The 21803-nt window shown below is 34.9% G+C and overlaps 1 protein-coding gene across 1 annotated transcript in view; it reads right to left on the bottom strand.

Moving 5' to 3' along the window:
• MEOX2 (mesenchyme homeobox 2) overlaps positions 1-21803 on the bottom strand; it is a 58246-nt gene that overhangs the window by 18173 nt on the left and 18270 nt on the right. The gene's annotated exons all lie outside the window — the stretch shown is intronic.

Consider the following 21803-nt stretch of genomic DNA (forward strand, 5'->3'; position numbering starts at 1 on the left):
GAGTTGCTTAAATAAATAAATTGAAAAGAATCTACAACAAATTCCATGTCAAAATATTAATCTAGAGAGAAGCAAGGAGAACAGCAGTTCATATGTAAATTATAAGGTCATCTGGCCACATTGTGCTATTAATCTTAATGGCAGAATAATACCATTAATCCCAGGGTTTTTTTTAAAAAAAATACCGGTCATCAATAACCATGGCAATAGAGGGTGAACTGGAATTTTTCTCAGCAATTCACTGAGATTTTCAAAGTTAGACTGTAGCAATCCTAGATTGAATTAGTGATTGATACATGCCAATTAAAATCAGTAAGATTAATATGCTCCATTGATTTCACTGTCCCCTTATTAAGCATAATTAAATCTAGATGTAACTCATTTGTTCATTACAAAATGTTTTCTATGCAATAATAAGACCTTCATAACCAACTCGGGCAAAGACACAAACAGTAATACATAGACTCAATGATATCATTATAATTTATACCAAACTGCCATCCTCTCATTCTAATTGTTTATATCATTCAAAAGGCAATATAGTCATATTTTTTATAATACTTTTATGGAAAGTTCATTTAAGAAAAAACCTTTTAAATGTTTTTAATAATTAAAGTATCATTTTATTAGTTTTTTTCATGCAGTCAACCAGGAATGCACTTTTTATTTTTTTACCTATTACCTATTATGCTGTGTATGTTCTAATCTCATAGTACAATAGTAATTACAGTCTTATACTATAAACAAATATTCATCCTGAATCAATTATGTAAAATTGTATCTTATATAAGATCCATTTTCCATATCAATTTACGGGTGCCTTTGATTATTTGATTCCTATTTCTGTTCTTTGATTTTTTTGCATTTTTTTTTTACTTGATAAATACCACTTCTATGAAAAAGATAAGCACATACCCATTAGTCTTTATAGCATATTGTTAATTTATGGAAGTTATATCAATATAGGAAGTCATCCCATGAAACATGCTTTTAAATCAAACTATGATTCAGTTATCAGATTTCTTTGTCCTCCCTACCCTCAATTTTATAGCTATTTGTTTCTAATCTTGGCTATGCTATCTGCTGTAAATCCAAAATTAGCTAGTGTTCCACAAGAGAATCACTGGTCAACTTTTGGCTTCATCAACCATCTTAAAAATGTCACAGATAAATTCACACTTCGGCTGATGATTTAAATAGAAACTGCTTCAGCTTCCAAAAAGACAGTCTCATAAGCAGAATCTTTATGACACTGAAGGATACAACATCAGCATTCTGCAGATTATCATGTTCTGCCACAAAATGTTTACTGACTGCAACTTCTTTTAAGCTGTAAAAGACTTGGATCCATGTTAAACAGCATTCTTTAGAGAAACGATGAAAAAATAATAGTTTTAAAAGATATTTTTGTGATAATCTAATCATTATTGGTATTAGTGTAGTGGCCATTGAGAAAATATTTTATGGAAAACCCACAGGTCCATTTATTTATTTAAAAGCACACATTTAAAAAAGAACTGTGTACTTACCTGTAACTGTAGTTTAAAGTGGTTATCTGAATTCACACCCATGACTTATGTACCTATATAAAGCCCATTAGGAATCTTCTATAATCCCATTCCCTATGTGTACCATGTTACTAGGTTCTCGCCATAGCCTTTCAGTTTGATAGCACAGAGTTCCAAAAGACCAGGAGGTCACCTGAGATCAAGTGGAATAGGAAGGAGATTATATGAATTTTCATATGACTATTCAAAGCACTGCAGTAACAAGTGAGTAGCCAGCATTTCTCCAATGTGAGCTAAACCTCAAGTTCAAGAAAATATGCTAATATTTTGAAGGCCTTTTGGATGCAAATAAACACTTGAAAATATTGCAGATAAGAAAAATGTTGCAATTTACTGTTTAGCAAATGCTTACCAATGTTTATAAGTGTGCATTATGTTTACCTACACAAAATTATATAATTCATTGCCTTTCAAGTTAGATAAGGATCTTTGCCTCTGAAATATTCTCATGTATGAAATAAGACTGTAAGTCAAAAATCTTGATGCCTGGGAAAGGAAAAAAAGTATCTTGAAAAGCAACTCTAAGTGATTTTGAATAAGAGTTGAATGAAAGAAAGTAAGGAAGAAAAACTAAATAATTTCAATAGAAGAGAAAATGTACATGCTAACTTTAAGAGATCAACAACAAATCAACAATGTTCAGTGGGAGCCATGCCTATTTGTGTGTCAAGCAAGAGGGGTGAAATTCTTACCAATCATCATTTAAATTCTAAAGGATTCTGACTGGGTTTCTGTATAGATACAGATCTCCTGTGCATGAATCATATAAACTCCAATAAATAATAAAATAATGCATTAAATGTATAAACTTTAGAATACAGTATAGACAGTATTTGGACACATAATGAAAGCAAGATAAAGAATCCAAATTAATAGCAATAGATGAGATTAGTATAGAATTTGGGTCTTGTTGGCTTTAATAAAAGATGTGACTAGAAGGAAATGTGATCAAAGTTGATAACCAACCAATCAATCTTTATTATAGTCAAGACCAGCAAATAAAGCATTAAAACAATAATAATAGTAAAAAATAAAAATAAATGACAGAATAATTATTTTTTTTTAAAAAAGGTTAATTAAAATTAGGGGTCATATATAATTAATGATGGCAGAAAAGGAAATAGTTTTTTTTTCTTTTTTAATTTAGAATGCCAAGTCCTCAGGCAAAACTAATGAAATCAGAGCTGGCCAAAGAAAGCACTATTTTAGCCACATGCATTAAATTTACGGCATCCACAACTAAGCCTGTATAGCTTTCAAGGAAATTCACAGACAGCATTTTTTTAGTGATTACTTGTTTAAGGTTTTATTGAATCTCTCAGCTCAGAGACAGAAAAAAAGTGATTTCAGAAAAAAACGTTGCTGAAAAAGTAGGCTAATACCATTATTATCTGTTCCTGAGCTTTTCAGAGAAATTTTGGGATGCTGGACTCATGGAACTTCTTAAGCTTTTGTTTTGTATCACAAAAATCTGGTCTATTTTACTAGCCTAAGTCTCAGGTAACTCTCTAGTAACTTCATCAGCTAATCTATCTATACTTGTATTCCATAACCAACATGTGGGGCAGGCATGCCTGCAAAGGACAAAATGACAGGCATAACTATGAATCAAAAGCCCACCCTTTGAGCATACAACAGCAGCACAAATAAAAAGGGGAGTCTGCAGCTGGGTCCACCATACTGAACCTCCTTAATTATGGATGCTTCAGATATAGATTGTTTCTTCATACCTACAATAGCTTGTCACACAAAGCAATTGCCAAAATTGGTAAGACATTTTTACACTTGTTTTACATTTTTACACTTATCCATAAAGACCAGTGGCAGCAATGGTTAAAGTTTCACATTTTAAACCTCAGTCAATAATAAGCCATTGGTGTGTTTCTTAGTTGAATAAAATGAGTCTAGCAAAAAAATTGATTATTTGGATTGTAAACTAAATGATTAGGTATGAATGCACAACAGATCATATTATGTCAATTCAGAAAGATCCTGTTTAAAGCTAACACATGAGAAAACTAACTTATTAGATCTCCTTGCCTTTACTGAGTAGCACTGTTTCATTGGCAAACTGGCATATAATAAAGTCTGCACACTACAATTTTATTGTGTATCACTGAATATTCATAGACTTGAAGGCTTGGCAAAGTCTTTATGTCATGACTATTCATCTTATTGTTTTCAATCTTTATAAATTTATAGAAATATATTTTCACACATAATTAATCATAATTAAGAACAGTGGTAAAGAGTATACAAAAATGTTTACTATTTAATCATGAATAGTTACTAATGATCAAATAAAAACATATATTTTTAAAGCTATCCACATATAACAGTGGTGGCGAACCTATGGCACGGGTGCCAGAGGCGACACTCAGAGCCCTCTCTGTGGGCACATGTGCCATTGCCCCAGTCCTAGGTTCAGCTGGGTTTTATAAAGTCTTTTCACTTTAGGCCTCCGCCACTGTGTGCAAAAAAAAAAAAAAAAAAAGTTCAATCAGTCAATTTCAACTTCTCGAGGGGGAAAAAAAAGATCTTGCAAAGTTGGAATTGATTGATTGAACTTTTTAATCCCATCCAGTCTGCCGTTACCACCGCAGCCACGCCCACCCAATGGGCCACACCCACCCAATGGGCCACACCCGCCCGGCACTCGACGATGCCTAAGTGGGTTTTGGGTTGCAATTTGGGCACTCAGTCTCTAAAAGGTTCGCCATCACTGACATATAACCATGCAACAGGAATGAATTCATGCTGAAATTCATATTATTTCCTCATAATTTGTATCAAAGAAGTAAATGTAAAACAGATTGTTAGAAAGTACTGATACACATAAAAAAAGAATTATAGGATAGTTATAGTTTCTATAATATTATTATGAAATCCTTACTAAAAATGTTGCTTATAATGCCCTTTCTAATATATTGAACATGATGAATTATATATTGACCTTACTGAAGTATTTGAGATATAAAATGAATTTAAAAGTTACACTATATTTAATATTTAATTAAATGACATATTGACATATATAAATGATGTATTTGACATATTATAACATTCAAGTCAGTAAAAAAGTGAATAAAACATAAATAAAATATATTATAAAATTTCCAAAGTGCATAGTAATCCAAAGTCCTGATTACAAGACCTATGCAGCAGAATTAGAAAACTTTTAACACCTGCATTTTCACAAATGCATTGCTTTTATTCAAATTTCATTTGAATATTAATTAAATGAAATTTGTTAAATATTGCTTTACTTGGAATTCCAGAAATCTAAGTCATCTTAAGTCATTTAAAAAACATAACAATCTTTTAAAAGAGCAAACCCCAAAGCCCCAAATACCTATTCCTCCCGCCATAATAACTCCAAGTTCTTTTCTACAAGTAGCTCCAGCTTGATTGTTCTTTATGCTTGCAGGATGTTTCCTAACATTGCATGGTATCAGCATTTTCTATTGCAGCCTTCCTAGCCAGGGACCACTTGAAACCATTCAGGACATTACAATCTTATTGGCATCATGGTGTTTAGGTCCTATGATTCTATTAATTCTGTGATTTCTGCCAGCTGAATCAGAAACCCAATAAGAATAGGCATACTGAAAAACTGCAATGGAACAGATGCCAAAAGGGATAAAGGGATAAAGAAATGTTTAATGTTTAATATCTATATTAAACAGAACACTATGCTCTTTCCCTAAATCTTCCTTTCAGACCAAAAAATTCCGGATTGTTCTTTTCCATTCTTCATTTACAATGGAAACTAAATTCTTGATTGGGGCATATTCTTCTCTATTATGCTTAGTTCTCCCTTTTAAATTCTAGATATACTTTGGGCAGACACTTGTTGTTTCCCTTTGTACCAGTTAATAGTATGGCCCTGAACGTTATTACCAAAATTATGAATTTAGTACTAAAACAGATGAAAGAATGTGGCTAGACAAAAAAAAAACCTTTTTATATAAATTTGTTCACTTTAGGCCTATCAGCTGGTGATCCTTTCAGCTGCTGCTCAGAGGATGACATGAAATTAGTAAACATACAGATTGTCATTTTACAATTTCAGGAGTTCATCACCTTAAAAAACAAAATACAATCTGTGTGATATACTGTATGCTACTGATCTAATCATTATACCTTCAGGAACTGCCTAAGCTATTCCTAAGAATTCACTCTGGTATAATCACTTACATGGTATATTATTGTAATGTAATTCAGAGATGCCAGTGGAGCTATAGATTTGAGAAACTAACAGTAAAAATACCCTTGAGGTTATAAATTCTGGAAGAATAGGCTTAACATGATACTTAATTTTAGGACCCTACTTTTGTTTTCTTTGTCTTTTGTTTTGTACCACATTTTCTTTATTTTCAATTAAAACCAATTTACTTCCATTTGTTTCTCTACTTACTGTTTTGCTTTTCAAAACAGATCAATGTTATTTTACTATAGTCTTCCCTTTTCATTCTTAGGTATTTCGAGCAGCAGGTATTGAAAGATTTCATTCCTTTTTGAGTTCATAATCTGTATTGAGTATCACCTGAATGTTTTTTTTCTTTGGTGGAAAATGGCTGAAAAAAACCTGGAAGAGATTTCTGGCATGATTCATGTCAGCCTCCCATATGTTTCACAGCTGTTGCAATTGAAGCAAAGCCCTTCAGTTTTCCTCTTCTACCTCTATCATATGCCAAATGGTAGATGTAGCAGCAGCAATAGAAGACTAAAAATCTGGAAGGGCCACATAATTTGCTCCCTCTCCCTATATAACACTTTAAGTATTAACATATGGTATGTAACACCTGAGGTTAAAGGAAGCCATTATGCACAGGATATATTGTACTCCTGCCCTTGTTCCAACTTGCATATATTTTTATAAAATGTAAATTAATCATCAGAGTGATTGCTCAGTTGTAGCTTTTGTTTTGCAAAACTTTTGTTCTCTCTGATTAAGCTAACTCAATCAGACAACAAATTATCAGGAAACATACCAGTTTGCTTCCAAGAATTGTTTCCCCTTTAGGCTCTAGAATGCTCCAGGGGGGATCTTAAATTTAACTGCTATGGTAAGAGAAGAAACTGCAAGCCTTTGCTAAGAGACAGAGGGCTTCTTTTAGTATGGGACTGAACCTTTCAATGCCTAGGCAAATATTCAACTGTTCTCCTTTTTCACATATGACAAATGGACACAGAGAGAAACTGTAAGACAAATGGTTATGATTATGTTAGCTGAGAGAATTAAACCAGAGCATTAGATTCAGATTGGCTTTAGAGTCTCTCTCTCTCTCTCTCGTTCTCTCACACACACACACACACACACACACAGAGAGAGAGAGAGAGAGAGAGAGAGAGAGAGAGAGAGATATTCTGCCATTGACAGTACTAGTATCAAAGTCATAATGCACGCACACAGACACACACAGACACACAGACACAGAGTCTGCCATTGACAATGCTGGTATAAAAGTCACAACTTTCACTGAATATTTATTCTATGTACTTCAACATTTCTTATATTTCAATGCAGCAATATTTATATTCCATCTTTATTATTTTTACAAATGACTTAGGCCAGCAAATATATTCAACACCCCTTCCTACTTTCCCCACAACAACAACTCTGGTTGGGTTGAGATAGCGTGATTGGCCCAAAGTCACCTAGCTGGCTTTCATGGCTAAGATGGGATGGTATCCCACTTTCTAGTCCAGGGCCTAGACCAAATTGATGGTCTAGTGATGTCATACATTATGCTACAATTCACTGCTTGAAATTAATCTGCTACTATTTTATATATTTCCACATATTGCTAGGCATTCTCTAACATGGTCTTCACTCCCATAAGTGTTTTCTTTTTTCACACTATGTAGTTCCAGACTGAATTGTTGGTTTCTTGCTGTTCTCTTTGTTTTCTTGTAGATTACTAGGCCAAGTGCATCATCAATTTTCTTTACAATATATATAATATACTGTTGTGTTAAGCAACCCTATAGTGTTAATTGAAGCAGTTAGTACATGTAGTCCTCGACTCATGATCACAATTGAGCCTAAAATTTCTGTTGTTAAGCAAAACATTTATTAAATGAATTTTGCCTCATTTTACAACTTTTCCTGCAACTGTTTTTAAGTGAATCACTGAATTTGTTAAATTAGTAACATGAATCTGGCTTCCCCATTGACTTTGCTTGTGAGAAGATTGCAAAATCTGATTACATGACCATGGGAGACTGTAGCCATCAAAAATATGAATCAGTTGCCAAGCATCTGAATTTTGATCACATGACCATGGGATGCTGCAATGGTTATAAGTATGAAAAAAATGTCATAAGTCCCTTTTTTCAATGCCATTTTAATTTTGAATGGTCACTAAATGAACTGTTCTATGTCAAGGACTACATGTACCTTGTTAAAATGGGCACATTGGAAGTCCCATGCTGGTTTTGGAAGATTTTCTTAAACTCATCTGTGAACTGTTGTTGATACTTTTCTTACCTTTCCTTCATTTTATGGTCATATAGAATAATAAATGTCTCCTACTTCCTTTTGGCTCCTTCATGGATTACTGCCTTGTCGTGGCGAAGGGGCTTGAGTAACTCAATGAAGCTATGAGCTATGCCGTGCAGGGCCACCCAAGACAGACAGGTCATGACAGAGAGTTCTGACAAAATGTGATCCATTGGAGAAGGAAATGGCAACTCAACTCCAGTATCTTTGCCCTGAAAACCCCATGGACAGTACCAAAAGGCAAAAAGATATGACACTGGAAGATGAGCCACTCAGATCAGAAGGTGTCCAATATGCTACTGGGGAAGAGCAGAGGGCTAATACTAATAGCACCAGAAAGAGTGAAGCGGCTGGGCCAAAGCCGAAAGGATGCTCAGCTGTGGATGCATCTGGTGGTAAAAGGAAAGTCCGATGCTGTAAAGATCTTTTCTCCATAGGAACCTGGAATGTAAGATCCATTAATCAAGGCAAATTGGACGTGGTCAAACAAGAGATGACAAGACTGAACATCGACATCTTAGGAATCAGCAAACTAAAATGGACAGGAATGGGTGAATTTAATTCAGAGGACCATCAGGTATACTACTGTGGGCAAGAATCCCTCAGAAGAAATGGAGTAGCCTTCATAGTCAATAAAAGAGTAGGAAAAGCAATACTGGGATACAATCCCCAAAATGACAGAATGATCTCAGTGCGAATCCAAGGGAAACCATTCAATATCACAGTAGTATGCCCAACCACTGGTGCTGAAGAGGATGAAATTGACCGGTTCTATGAAGCCCTACAGCACCTTATAGAATCAACACCAAAAAATGATGCCCTGATCATCATGGGGGATTGGGATAATAAAGTAGGAAGCCAAAAGATAATCGGAATAACAGAAGAGATTAAGAAGAGGTGGCAAAATTATACAGAAAAACTATACAAGAACGAGTTTAACGTCCCTGATAACCACGATGGGGTGGTCACTGACCTCGAGCCAGACATCCTAGAATGTGAAGTGAAATGGGCCTTAGGAAAGCTGAGCAACAACAAAGCTAGTGGAGGTGACAGTATTCCAGCTGAGCTATTCAAAATCTTAAAAGATGATGCAGTAAAAGTGCTACACTCAATTTGCCCGCAAATTTGGAAAACTCAGCAGTGGCCACAGGATTGGAAAAGGCCAGTTTACATTCCAATTCCAAAGAAAGGCAATGCCAAAGAATGTTCAAACTATCGCACCATTGCACTCATTTCACATGCAAGTAAAGTTGCTTAAAATCTTACAAGCTAGATTCCAGCAGTATGTGGATCGAGAACTTCCAGAAGTACAGGCAGGATTTCAAAGAGGCAGAGGAACTAGAGATAAAATTGCCAACGTACGCTGGACCATGAAAAAAGCTAGGGGGTTCCAGAAAAACATCTACTTCTGTTTCATTGACTATGCTAAAGCCTTTGATTGTGTGGATCACAACAAATTGTGGCAAGTTCTTAAAGAGATGGGAGTACCAGACCATCTTATTTGTCTCTTGAGAAACCTATATGTGGGTCAAGAAGCAACAGTGAGAACTGGATACAGAACCACTGATTAGTTCAAAATTGGGAAAGGAGTCCGGCAAGGCTGTATTCTATCACCCTGCCTATTTACCTTATATGCAGAGCACATCATGAGAAAGGCAGGGCTAGATGAATCAAAAGTTAGAATGAAGATTGCAGGGAGAAATATCAATAACCTAAGATATGTAGATGATACCACTCTAATGGCAGAAAGTGAAGAGGAACTAAAGAGCCTCTTGATGGTGAAGAAGGAGAGTGCAAAAGATGGATTGAGACTCAACATTAAGAAAACCAAGATCATGGTATCTGGCCCTCTCAATTCCTGGCAAATAGATGGGGAAGAAATGGAGGTAGTGATAGATTTTATCTTCCTGGGCTCCAAGATCACCACAGATGGGGACTGCAGCCAAGAAATTAAAAGACGCTTGCTCCTGGGGAGGAAAGCTAGACAAATTTAGACAGCATACTAAAAAGCAGAGACATCACCCTGCCAACAAAAGTACGTATAGTCAAGGCCATGGTTTTCCCAGTTGCAATGTATGGCTGTGAAAGTTGGACCACAAGAAAGGCTGAGCACAAAAGAATTGAGGCCTTTGAACTATGGTGCTGGAGAAGACTCCTGCGAGTCTCCTGGACTGCAAGGCGATCAAACTGGTCAGTCCTAGAGGAGATCAACCCTGACTGCTCTTTAGAAGGTCAGATCCTGAAGTTGAGAAGGAAGGACTCACTGGAGAAGAGCTTAATGCTGGGAAAGATTGAGGGCAATAGAAGAAGGGGACAACAGAGAATGAGGTGGCTGGATGGAGTCACTAAGCAGTAGGCTTAAATGGACTCCAGAATATGGCAGAGGACAGGAAGGCCTGGAGGAACGTTGTCCATGGGGTCACGATGGGTCGGACATGACTTCGCAACTAACAACAACAACAACTTCCTTTTGGACACTGTACATAAATAAAGTAGATATTTTGGCTGTGGTTTGTTGTACAAGCTTGTTTCAATATAATTTCTGAACGTTTCGTTACCAAACTAGGTAACATCGTCAGCAGGATTTTCTTGTCCTATTGTCTTTAGCTTATATACATTAGTTTGTAATGAAACGTTCAGAAATTATATTGAAATAAGCTTGGGCAACAAGCCACAGTCAAAATCTAAAACCTGAGCTACAAGTATTCTCTATTATTTCAAAGTAGATATTTGTCTAAATGGAAATGGTGCAATTCTTTAAGAGGAGCAATTGATCCAGAAGAAGAAGAAAGACAAGGAAAGAAATGAAGATTACAAACAAAGCTGAAACCAATTAAAAACTGTAATTACCAGATTATGTAATAATTTATATTACTTATCGTGCAAAGGAAAACCCATACAATGAAACATATCCTACATCTTTTTCTTCCATTCAGTTAAGTTAAAACTTGTTTAGCCCAAGAGTAATGAAACTAGCTTTAGAATTCTTGTTATTCATTGATCACTTACACTCCAACAGAACATTGATGTAATTCAAACACATAAAAATGTTAAGAAATATATTTGTTAATCACATATTATTTTCTACAGAAGAATTACTTTTTGTGTAGAAAAATAATATATTCAAAAGTTTTGTATCAAATAGGACATCTTGTAAAACTAAACAGAAAAAGCAAAGAATTTTACTGTTCATGTCTTTGTTATCATATTAAGCACTTTTTTTAGAACATGTTTGTAGTTTTCAGTGAAGTTGAACAAACATCTTGGTTTCTATAATTACAATTTGTGGTGATTTTTGAGTGTGATATAACTGTACAGAGGAAATTAGATCACAACTTGTGCTCACTATAAGCAACATTTATTTTACTTTTTTAAGCTTTCTCATAAGCATTTACAATCTTATCTAAGAATAAGCTCTCACAGATGATTATTTTGTATACAAAAAAAATCTCTGACTCAATTTTATGCTAATTTGTTTACCCTTAGAAAAGCAGAAAGGTTATGGGGAAAAAATGAGAGCAAATATTTACAAGCAGAATAGTTCAAACTCTGCCACCTTCAGGTAAACCTGGAAAAATTATTCTTAAACTTGGTGTGATGTGGTAAAACATAGTTCATTTATTCAAAAATAGCATCATTTTTCTAAGTGTAATTTGGAAATTAGCATAGTTCAAAATTTTACAACTACAATCACAAAATGTTAAACGTCAATTGTTATACTGATATGTTCCCTCTTAGCAGTTTTTTCCTAGTCATGTAATATCTTAGGAATGTATGTGGAAAGGCATTTACTCAGAGGACCAGTTGGTAACAAAGAATTAAAAGGTTAAAAAAAAACATTATACTGAAATGAAATTTTATCTTTCAAATAATTATAGTTTTTATAGAGAACAAGGCATTTAATGAACTATTTATGATCTATTACAAGACAAAGGCTCAAATACAAAAAGTTGCAAGATTCAAAAAAAAAAATTCAAAAGGGCTAGCAATTCCAAATTTCCAACTATTATCATGCTAGTGTCCAACATGGATTTCATATTTTTTATGGTTCCTTTTCTTCCAGGGAAATGAAGCTCTATCAGAGAGTTTGCATAGATATATCTTGGCCTATATTTACAGACGTAAACAATTTGTTATGCAATATTAAGCTCCTTATTAAATATTTGGGACATTTATAATAAAAAGATAAACCAAATTTCTTTCCTCTTGCTTATTTTTAATGCAAATATATGATGACCATGGTACTAAAAATGACAAGATATATCAACTTACTTACACTACAACAAGATTAGATACTTACAATCTTTTACTACACAGTACTTTTCTACATTCACTTGGTTCCAGTATTTTTATTTAAACAGCACAAAAAAACAAAAAAACTACATGTACAATGGAGAATATTATTGTTTATTAAATTTATATACCACTCACCTTAGTATCAAAGTAAATACTGAAAAGTTCCATTCAATTTTAAGCTTTTACAATACATAATACTGAACAATTAGGTACAATCTATAGTTTACTGGTGAAGTATGACTCAGAAGCAGTGGTGGGATTCAGCCAGTTTGCACCAGTTCGGTAGAACCGGTAGCTAAGTTTTTGTTGCCCAGGCCCAGAATGGACTTCTGGAAGTCGCATCCACACAGAGAACCGGTTATTCACATATTTGAATCCCACCACTGCTTAAAAGCTAAGGAAATGCACTATTATATAATTAAATGGAAAATCTGAGTATAGTTATGGAGAAGTGGAAATTTCATCGGAAAAATATTTTCTTGAAATATTATACTCAGAGAAAACAGATATAAGGTATTTTACCACCATACATCATTCCATTTTGATTCCTAAAATAAGTGATTCATTTTTTGAAAAATGCTGGAAATATGTGTATGATGTGAAGTCTCATACATACTCCAAAGGAGCAGCACTTCAAATGAGATCATACTACTTTCATCATTTGATCAAATTAAAAAAATCTTATGGTTACAACTTGTTACCATTCAGAGGTACATCACACAAACTCTGGTGGACTTAAGGATAAAGCAATTGTCACAAGACCTGTTTCCATTTTTTTTTTACATACACACCCTACCTACTTCTCCCTTCCCTTCTCCAACACTCAGTTCTCTTATTTTTCTTAAATTCCATTCTCTACTTCCATCTGCCACCTTTCATAAAATGACCATTTACTCTTTATTTGCATAGTACCAAAGCAACAAAAGGCTGCCTCATCACATACCTTTGTTCACAGAAAACACAAGATAATCCAGAGTAGAACGGTGCCACAAACTGATTGAAATAAGGTTGATCACTGTTCTTTTGGCTCAGTTTTAACCATACTTTAAGTTTCCTCTGCTTAGCTATAAAACTGAAACATTGACAAAGACTAGTTGAGTTTTGTATTGTTTTTTTTTTCAAATTTTTTTTATTGGCTGAAAAAAAATATTATTTGGAAAGTCAACTGTGCAGGCAGGTTGCACAAAGAATGAAAGGCAAAGAATGAAAGGCAAAGCATGAAAGGCAAAGAATGAAATGGCAGTTTGTATTAGCAATTCACTAAGGTGACCAACTTTTTTACAATGAAAAGGAGGACACAAATAAATTGAAGAAAAAAATATTGTAAATAAAAGAAACATTTTATTCATTGCATCAATAATACAGAATACACTATAATATGATAAATGCATAATAAAAAACATTTGTAACAATAACATTTTATATTGTAATTATGCTTGCATGCCGCACCCCCGCCCGCAGCCGCCCCACCAGCACTGCTGCCCCGCCGTGTAGAATGGGCCCCGCAGCTCCCAAAGCACCAGCTGCACCAGCTCTGGCCCCAGGGGGCAGCCCAACATCAACACACCCCGCCTGCAGCTGCCCCGCCAGCACCACCGCCCACACTGCCCAGCCCCGTGTAGAGCAGGCCCCGCGGCTCCCACAGCACGGGGGGCAGCCGGCCACCTTCGCCCCTCACACCCCCGCCCACAGCAGCCCCACCTCCCCTGCCTCTTGCGCCTACAGCCATTATTGCCCTAGCAGGGCCAAAAATCAAGAGAAAGTTACCGTGGCGTCACCGCCCCAGTCTCCCCCAGGTATCTTCGGGACTAACTAGGAGATGGTGTAGTTGGGTAGCAGGGAGGGGTGCAAAGTTCCTGCCAATTTGCCTTCACTGCAGACAACTTACATGTGCAAAGTTTGCCAGCCGGGTGTTTTGGCGTGCTCAGCAGCAATTCCTATTGGCTTTCGAAAGCCAATAGGAGTAGCACAGCTCATGCAAAAGTTGGAAAAAAAACCATCAAAAAAAGATGCCGGAACGCCGTTCTGAGCATTCTGAGAAAAAAAAAACTCCTGCAGATTACTCTTCAAATATCGAAAAGGAGGACATGTAGGAGGACACTTTTCAAGGGAGGACAGAACTCACAAAAGGAGGACTGTCCTCCCTAAAGGAGGACGGTTGGTCACCTTAAATTCACCAATGCTTAACATCAGCCTTAGATGACAACAAGGATAGGAATAAGTGTGATAGGGCCCAATTCTCAGAAATATGAAACACTCAACAAGGGAGCCATAACGTGTACATTGTTATATCTTTTCTCCTTGTGAACAAAAGGCACTTGAGTTAATAGTAAAGTTTCCTAATGCTGTTTGCTTTGCAAACTCCACTGAGTTTGCCAGAATTATAACATATGCAGGTAGCTCAAATTAATCATGCAGCAATACTAAATCACAAACATGCTTAATCAATAATACCTGTAATATAAGATATTACATACATTGAAAGAGTTAAGATTCCAGATCACTGGAAGCATCAACAATGAATATTCCCCAACTTGTCTGCTTTCTTTTCAATAAATAATACAGTGCTCCTCTTTTTATTTTTTTTAATTGGAAAAAATAATAAAAAAGATACAAATAACCAATATTAATTGCATGAATTCCAACTTTTTAAAAATAAATAAATAAATATCCTACACTAACATGGTGACTGTTCCTGATACCCATCAATTCTAAATGTGCATATGTGGACAAAGAGATCATATTTAAATGGTATATTGTTGTTTTTCACCAGAGAAATTGTCTAGAATGTATAAAAACACTTTGAATCTTTGCTGGAAATGTGAAATACATGAAGGGATAATTTATTATGCTTGGTGGACATATAGATTAAAAAGCGGATACAAATAGATAAATTAATTCAGAAGATTTTAAAGGTTAATGTACAATTGAAACCAGAGACTTTACTTTTGGGACTAATGGAAATGTAACTAGAAAAATGTCAAGGAACTTTGTTTTTATGCATGACAACTGCAGAGAAATTACTATGCTCAAAAGTGGAAATGTTTAACAATACCCACAATAGATGTATAGTTGGTGAATTCACTTCTGATTAGAGAAATAACAGTATATTTATGGCTGACTGAAAACCCTTCATAGATTTTTTGCATGAAATGATAAAAATGCACTTATGATTTGTGGTTTTGCTGACTAGAAAAAAAAGTGGGATAATACAAAAGAGTGATTTTGTAATGCCAATGGATAACCTCACTCGGTGGTTTCATGTAGATATTAAAATAGCAGTAGGAAACAGATAGATTTAAATAATTAAATAATTAAAATATATAGCAACCTCTTCTGAAGAAGTAAACAAAGCTGTCCAGTTAATCAGTTCTCTATCATTTATGAAAAATATTTTAAAAAAACTAAAATGTTAGTGTTCCACTTTTTAAAACTGCATTACATTGCCCACATCTCCACATATCTGATAAAAATAAACATTAATTTACTCAAAACTGCAGGAAAAAAAACCTCAAAAATTAAAAGGAAAGAAACAAGCTGAAAGCCAGCAGGAAAAAGAAACTACATGAAATGTTACAAAGTGCCTAAAAAAATTCCATTTGTAATCAGCAGTTAAACTCCATAAAATAAGGGTTCATGCTGGATAAAATCCGTGTATGACTCATCTAACAATGAATCAATTGTCAGCTTGGATAATCACATTCTCAGAAGCTGTTTTAAAAAATAAAAATGGTTAAGTACTCCAACATTACTGGAAAGTCTGTTACTTTCCCAGAAAAAGGTAAAAATTAGGAAATATAATTTGAAGAAAAATAGTATAATAAAAAAAAATGTAGGATTATAACTGTGATTAATGTGATCAATCAATCCATTGTTAGGTGAATAGACCCAAATGAAAAATCCTGGTAGACAGTATTGCAGATTAAACAATTTAAACCTCAAATGGAGATACTTTTTCATTTAATAACTGAGATGAAAAATGATGATGAAATATGATCAAGAGCATCCAGCTGTTTCCCAAAGTTAATTTAAGACCTTATTCTATCCAAACCTATCACAGACCCATCCTGAAAATGTGTGTAATGTGTTTATTTTATTTTTTTAATTATCAAATTGATATAGCCATCCAGCTCACCAAAGGCGATTGTGAATGACACACAAATAGATAACCCAAAAACTATAAGATAGCAAACATAAATATCAAAAACAAAATAACAAATATCCTAAAAATCAAAGCATATCAATAAATGTAATGGTAAATGGAGAATGAATAAATGAAAGTAGAATAAAAATGTCTTCCTCAACAAAAGAGCTATCGAGACAAGTCAATGGAAGCCCAGGCCTTGTCGTGCAAGAGACTGCACAAGAACTATCTCTGATAGAAGTATGCTTTAGATACTGCTGAAAAATTATAGTTTAAGATCTACACATCAAGAGTCTTGAGTCTTGACATTTCTCTTTGCGTTGAATGAAACAAATGTCTGCCCTGATATATATCTAGAATGTTTGTCCTGTTTCTGGCTGAAACACGGCTAGTGATACATTTATGCATGTGGTGCTTTCAGAAGGTATACTTATGGCCTCTGTAATGGACGAGTCATTTTACATCCGAAGATCCTGACCCACTGGTACAATAGCACTACTGTTCTAACCAAACCCTTCAACCAGCTTTTGCCCATATTTCCTCTAAAGTCGTGGAGAGGTTATTTGCTGGAACCTAAGAGAAGTGTGTTTTCCTTGGCATAAATCTACTTACATCAATGAAACAATTTCCTTACGGAAGAAAATATTTAGCAAACTGAATTGAAGCTGTATTTTAGTACAAGAGTTATATGTGTATTTACTTTGCTCTATTCAGGCTTTCAAAGTAATTAGCAAAATTTCAAATAATATTACAATTCACCATAAACAATTCTACTATCCAGTATTGTTTATATTATAAAAACATATAGTTAACTGCACTAAATATGTATAAAAGCATACATATAACCATAATAAATAAGTACAAAGCATTAAGTAAACTATACTAAGAAAAAAAAATTATGTTTTTCCTACCACACATCTTAACTAATGAATGAATATAAACATTCATGCTTTTCATTTAACTAGTAACTACCGCTTTTTAAAAACAAACAAACCTAAACTCTATCAGGTGCAAAACAATCTAGAAATATGAAATTTACTTCAAATTATCTTTTTTTTAAAATTCTAGAATATCAGTCCCAATCCAAGCCTTAATTTCATTTAATTTCTAATCTAACATCTTTCTATGTTGAAAGATAATTATCATATGCTAGTTTAACTTATGTTCAGTGTAGTTCTTTTACAATAGCCATCAATCAATTAATGTCTTTATAGATACAGTAAATAAATTATATGGAAAAAATATTTATTTTAAACTTATTTTTAATCCAATTATGTTATGCCCCAACAATTAATGAATTGTGACACAGCTGAAATCTTTTAAGTGTTTCAAACATAGTAATCACCAGTAATTGGTCACAGTCCCTATCTTCTAATTTTAAATGAAGAAATTCTTCAAAAATTGCTGAATGAGGAATTTATTAACAATTGGGAAAGGTAAATTTATTTGATTAAATTTTGAATAGTTTGTTGTTATTTTTTTTCAACTGCTATTTCTCAAAGTAAAGTACATGAAATAAAATTATATCTTGTCCAGTCTGATTTTTGTTAGTCTAAGTTGCGTACTACAGATGAAGCTTTGGAATCCTACCCCATAAATTCATATACAATGTATGACTTTAGTGTGCATGTATATTTATATATTTCTGCCAGAAACTACACTTCACAAAAAAGCATGGTCAGAGCAAAAATAATTAACATAGGTTGAATTTAATCTATATATTAAAATTAACTGTTTACAAATAAGATGTCTTGTTTATAAATAAATTAATTTTCATCTGAATATATCAAGCATTATATCTTGTTCACACACAAATTGTTCTCACAGACGAACAGGATGAAGACGGGGGGAAAAGGAAGGGCAGTGATAAAAGTGCTTGGAAAGAGACAAAAGGCAGAGCCTAACACCCCAAGAGATGATGATCCTTAAAAACACTACTCTTCTTTTGAGCATGATGTCTGTAGCCACTTATACATCCTACCCTTGAATATGTTTTCAATATTTCTTTGGTTTTGAAGAGTTTTCGCTCTTCTCAGAGAATGTAAGATTACTGTCCCAAATTCACAGGGAGGAAAAACAATTACATAGACTTTTTAAAAAAATTACCTTACTTATTTTACAGGAAGAAAAAATAAATAAATTCAGTGGCATTTTTTTCTCCAAGGATTCTCTGGTTAAAAATAATGATAATTAATAAAGGCTTCTACAAGTCAGATAGAACCTCCTAAAGCATTAGTCTATTCCGTTTTGTCTCTCTTCAGCCCAGCTCTAAGAATATTATCAAAAAAACTCAAGAATAAAGACCTTAATTTGTTTGCTTGATTAATTTTTTTTATCCTATGTTATTTTCTTAAATAACTGAAGGTGGTGAACCTTCTTAGTACTCCTTTTTCCTTTTTTCCTCACAACAACAAGACTGGGAGGTTGGGCTGAAAGAAATGACTAGCCCAAAACCAGTCTTGAAACTGCAACAATGCATTCTTGCACGTAAAAAGAACATTAACAATTGCCTTTTAAAGGAGCCAAATCTCTGGTTGAAAAAAAGCTGGGAGAAGGAAGAAATTAATTTCAAACAAATATAATGAAGTCTAACCAATTTGGTTAATTGCTTGCCCTATTTTGGTCTCTTAACCAGTTCCCATATTTTTTTTTCAGTGTTGGGAAAAGGGTAGAGTTTTTGCCTATGTAGGTCCTGCACTATATTTTTGTGTGCTTCCTGCCATTAGCTGCAATCAGTTCAAAGGTTGCAAGGTCCACAAAAAAGTATTTTAAGGACTGCATCCTGAAATAAGAAAGAATTTTCAGACACAAACATGGATTCTGAACCAGCATTGGTGGCACTGCAGTGAAAGAAGTTCTCTTTCTTTTTCTATTAAAGACTGTAAGAATGTAATACAAAGATATTTCAATAATTTATAAATATAGGCTAAATATAGCTATAGCTATTTAAATGCTAAATCCAAAAATGATCAGAAGTCTTTTTTTAGAAACAATAAAAGAAACTTTGCAACTATAATGGGCTTCTTTATAAGAAAGGCACGGTGAGCTCATCATTCAGACAAGAAGAAACATTGGAAATGTTGATATGTCATTTTTCTCAAGTCTTATCAGGAAGTTCTAGCTAGTTGGCTCAAAATTTCTTGGAATTATACACATGCTGATGTGGTAGGGATGATTTGGATCTTAATTTTTATAAAGAATAAACAACTCTTCCTGTTCTCATATTTGTCAGCTAACAGACATTGGGAAGAAAAAATAAATAAACAAGAGTAGGAATAGGAGAAAAGAGTGGCCTCTTGATGTGGACCTTCTGATGCAAAACACAACTCTTGAAACATTTAAAGTTCTATGGTAACTGTAGATTATTTACCAGACATGGCATGAAAGACGTCTAATTTTTCTAAGTTACTGCATGCCATGCCTCTGGCTATATGCCCAGGATCTGTAATTAAGATTTAGTATAGGTTGGCTTCATTTTTAAGCACACATCTGGAAATAAAGCCACAGATGCTGAAAAGGTTCCTGCTGATAAAAAGAACAACAGAGGTCTTCCTGGCAACACCACCATGTCTGAGGTCTGCTTGGAGTTTTTTCCCTAGTTTTTCATTCAGTTCATGTTTCAGTTTTTACATACATATAGTGCTGGAACTAAGCCAGAGCTTTACGAGTTAACCTAGGATCATTTGAAGTTATTACACCAACAACAGCTTATTTCTAAAATTTATTCATTGCCCTATAATAAATTGCTCTTAAAAAAACCAAGATGATACACAGGAACATAGACACATATCAGTCCAAGAAGAAACTATGTTTTGGAGAGTTACTGGCAGACCTACTCTACCTGTCAATGCCTCCTTTAAAAATCTTCATTTTCTTAAATTTACAGAATAACTGCACAGTGGTGAAAAAAATATGTGTTCAACAGTGTAGTTGCATTCTATTTCAACCTCCTTAATACCTTCTTAAATCAAACACCCGTTTTCTTAGAACTTATACATAACCATTTTGACTTCTTTTGAAAAACATTCAACCCACAGGAAACAATATACTACTCACCACCACCTTCCTATCAGTATTTGCACTTCTTAAAATCTCCCCATCTGTTTCACTATGTGTATTAAAATTCAACAATACCAAATTCATATACTCATCCATTTGCTCTATTTTTAGGCATTAATATATAACTGGTAATTAGTCACTCCTTTATCCTGTCAATCATAGCTACACTGATCTTTAATGCATTAATTTTCAGATCCATACTCTTATTGTATCACATAATTTATCCACTGTTCACTGCAAAATAACCTCTGTCAACCAACAACACTGAGTTGCTGGTTGAGTGAAGCACACATGTCTTGTCATATTTATCCAATTTACCTGTAACACTATATTCATTCCTTACACATTTATCCATATTTATATATGATCCGTGGTAGTGCAGTGGTTAGAATACAGTAACTTTGCTGACTGCCAGCAGTTTGATCCTAAACGGCTCAAAGTTGACTCAGCCTTCCATCCTTCCCAAGTCAGTAAAATGAGGACCCAGATTGTTGAGGGCATTGTGCTGACTCTGTAAATCGCTTAGAGCAGGCTGTAAAGCACTATGAAGCAGTATATGTCTAAGTCAGGGGTGTCAAACTCAATTTCATTGAGGGCCGCATCAGCACTGCGGTTGCCCTCGGGGGGCTGGGTAGGTGTAGTCAGGGTGGGTGCGGCCTACTGGGTGGGCGTGGATGGAGTGGATGTGGCCTACTGGGTGGGCATGGCCAGCTCTACAGGGCAGAAGTGGGACAGATCTGAGGGTCTCTGGCAGAAGGGGGTGGGACCAGGGCAAGGGCCAAGGCATGGTCCATTTCTTCATTCCTCACAAAGGACGACACTTCCCCAGCATGCACCCAGGGGGCAGGGCCGACACGGCAGGGGCTGGTTCCTCACTGTTTCTAAACAGCCTTGTGGAGCTAAGACTGAATGCGTTTCAGCATAGATGGCCACCACAAAATTGTACATTGGCTCCTGGCCGGCCTGGGCCAGGGCCAAGGTAGCAGGGGCTGTTCCCTCATTGTTTCCAGGATGGCTTTGCGGGCCACATGAAACCACTTCACGGGCCGCATCCGGCCCCCGGGCCTTGTGTTTGACATGTCTGGTCTAAGTGCTATTGCTATTGCTATATTAAATAACTAGGAAAAAAGACACATCCTTGCTTTACTCCCTGCTTAATATTTCTTCAACAGTTCTGTAAAATTATCATCATCATCATCATCATCATTCATATAAATTAAATTTAAAAAAC

This window comes from Protobothrops mucrosquamatus, unplaced genomic scaffold (assembly GCF_001527695.2).
Source record: "Protobothrops mucrosquamatus isolate PMUCROS unplaced genomic scaffold, P.Mucros_1.0 scaffold21, whole genome shotgun sequence".
Classification (NCBI taxonomy): Eukaryota; Metazoa; Chordata; class Lepidosauria; order Squamata; family Viperidae; genus Protobothrops; species Protobothrops mucrosquamatus.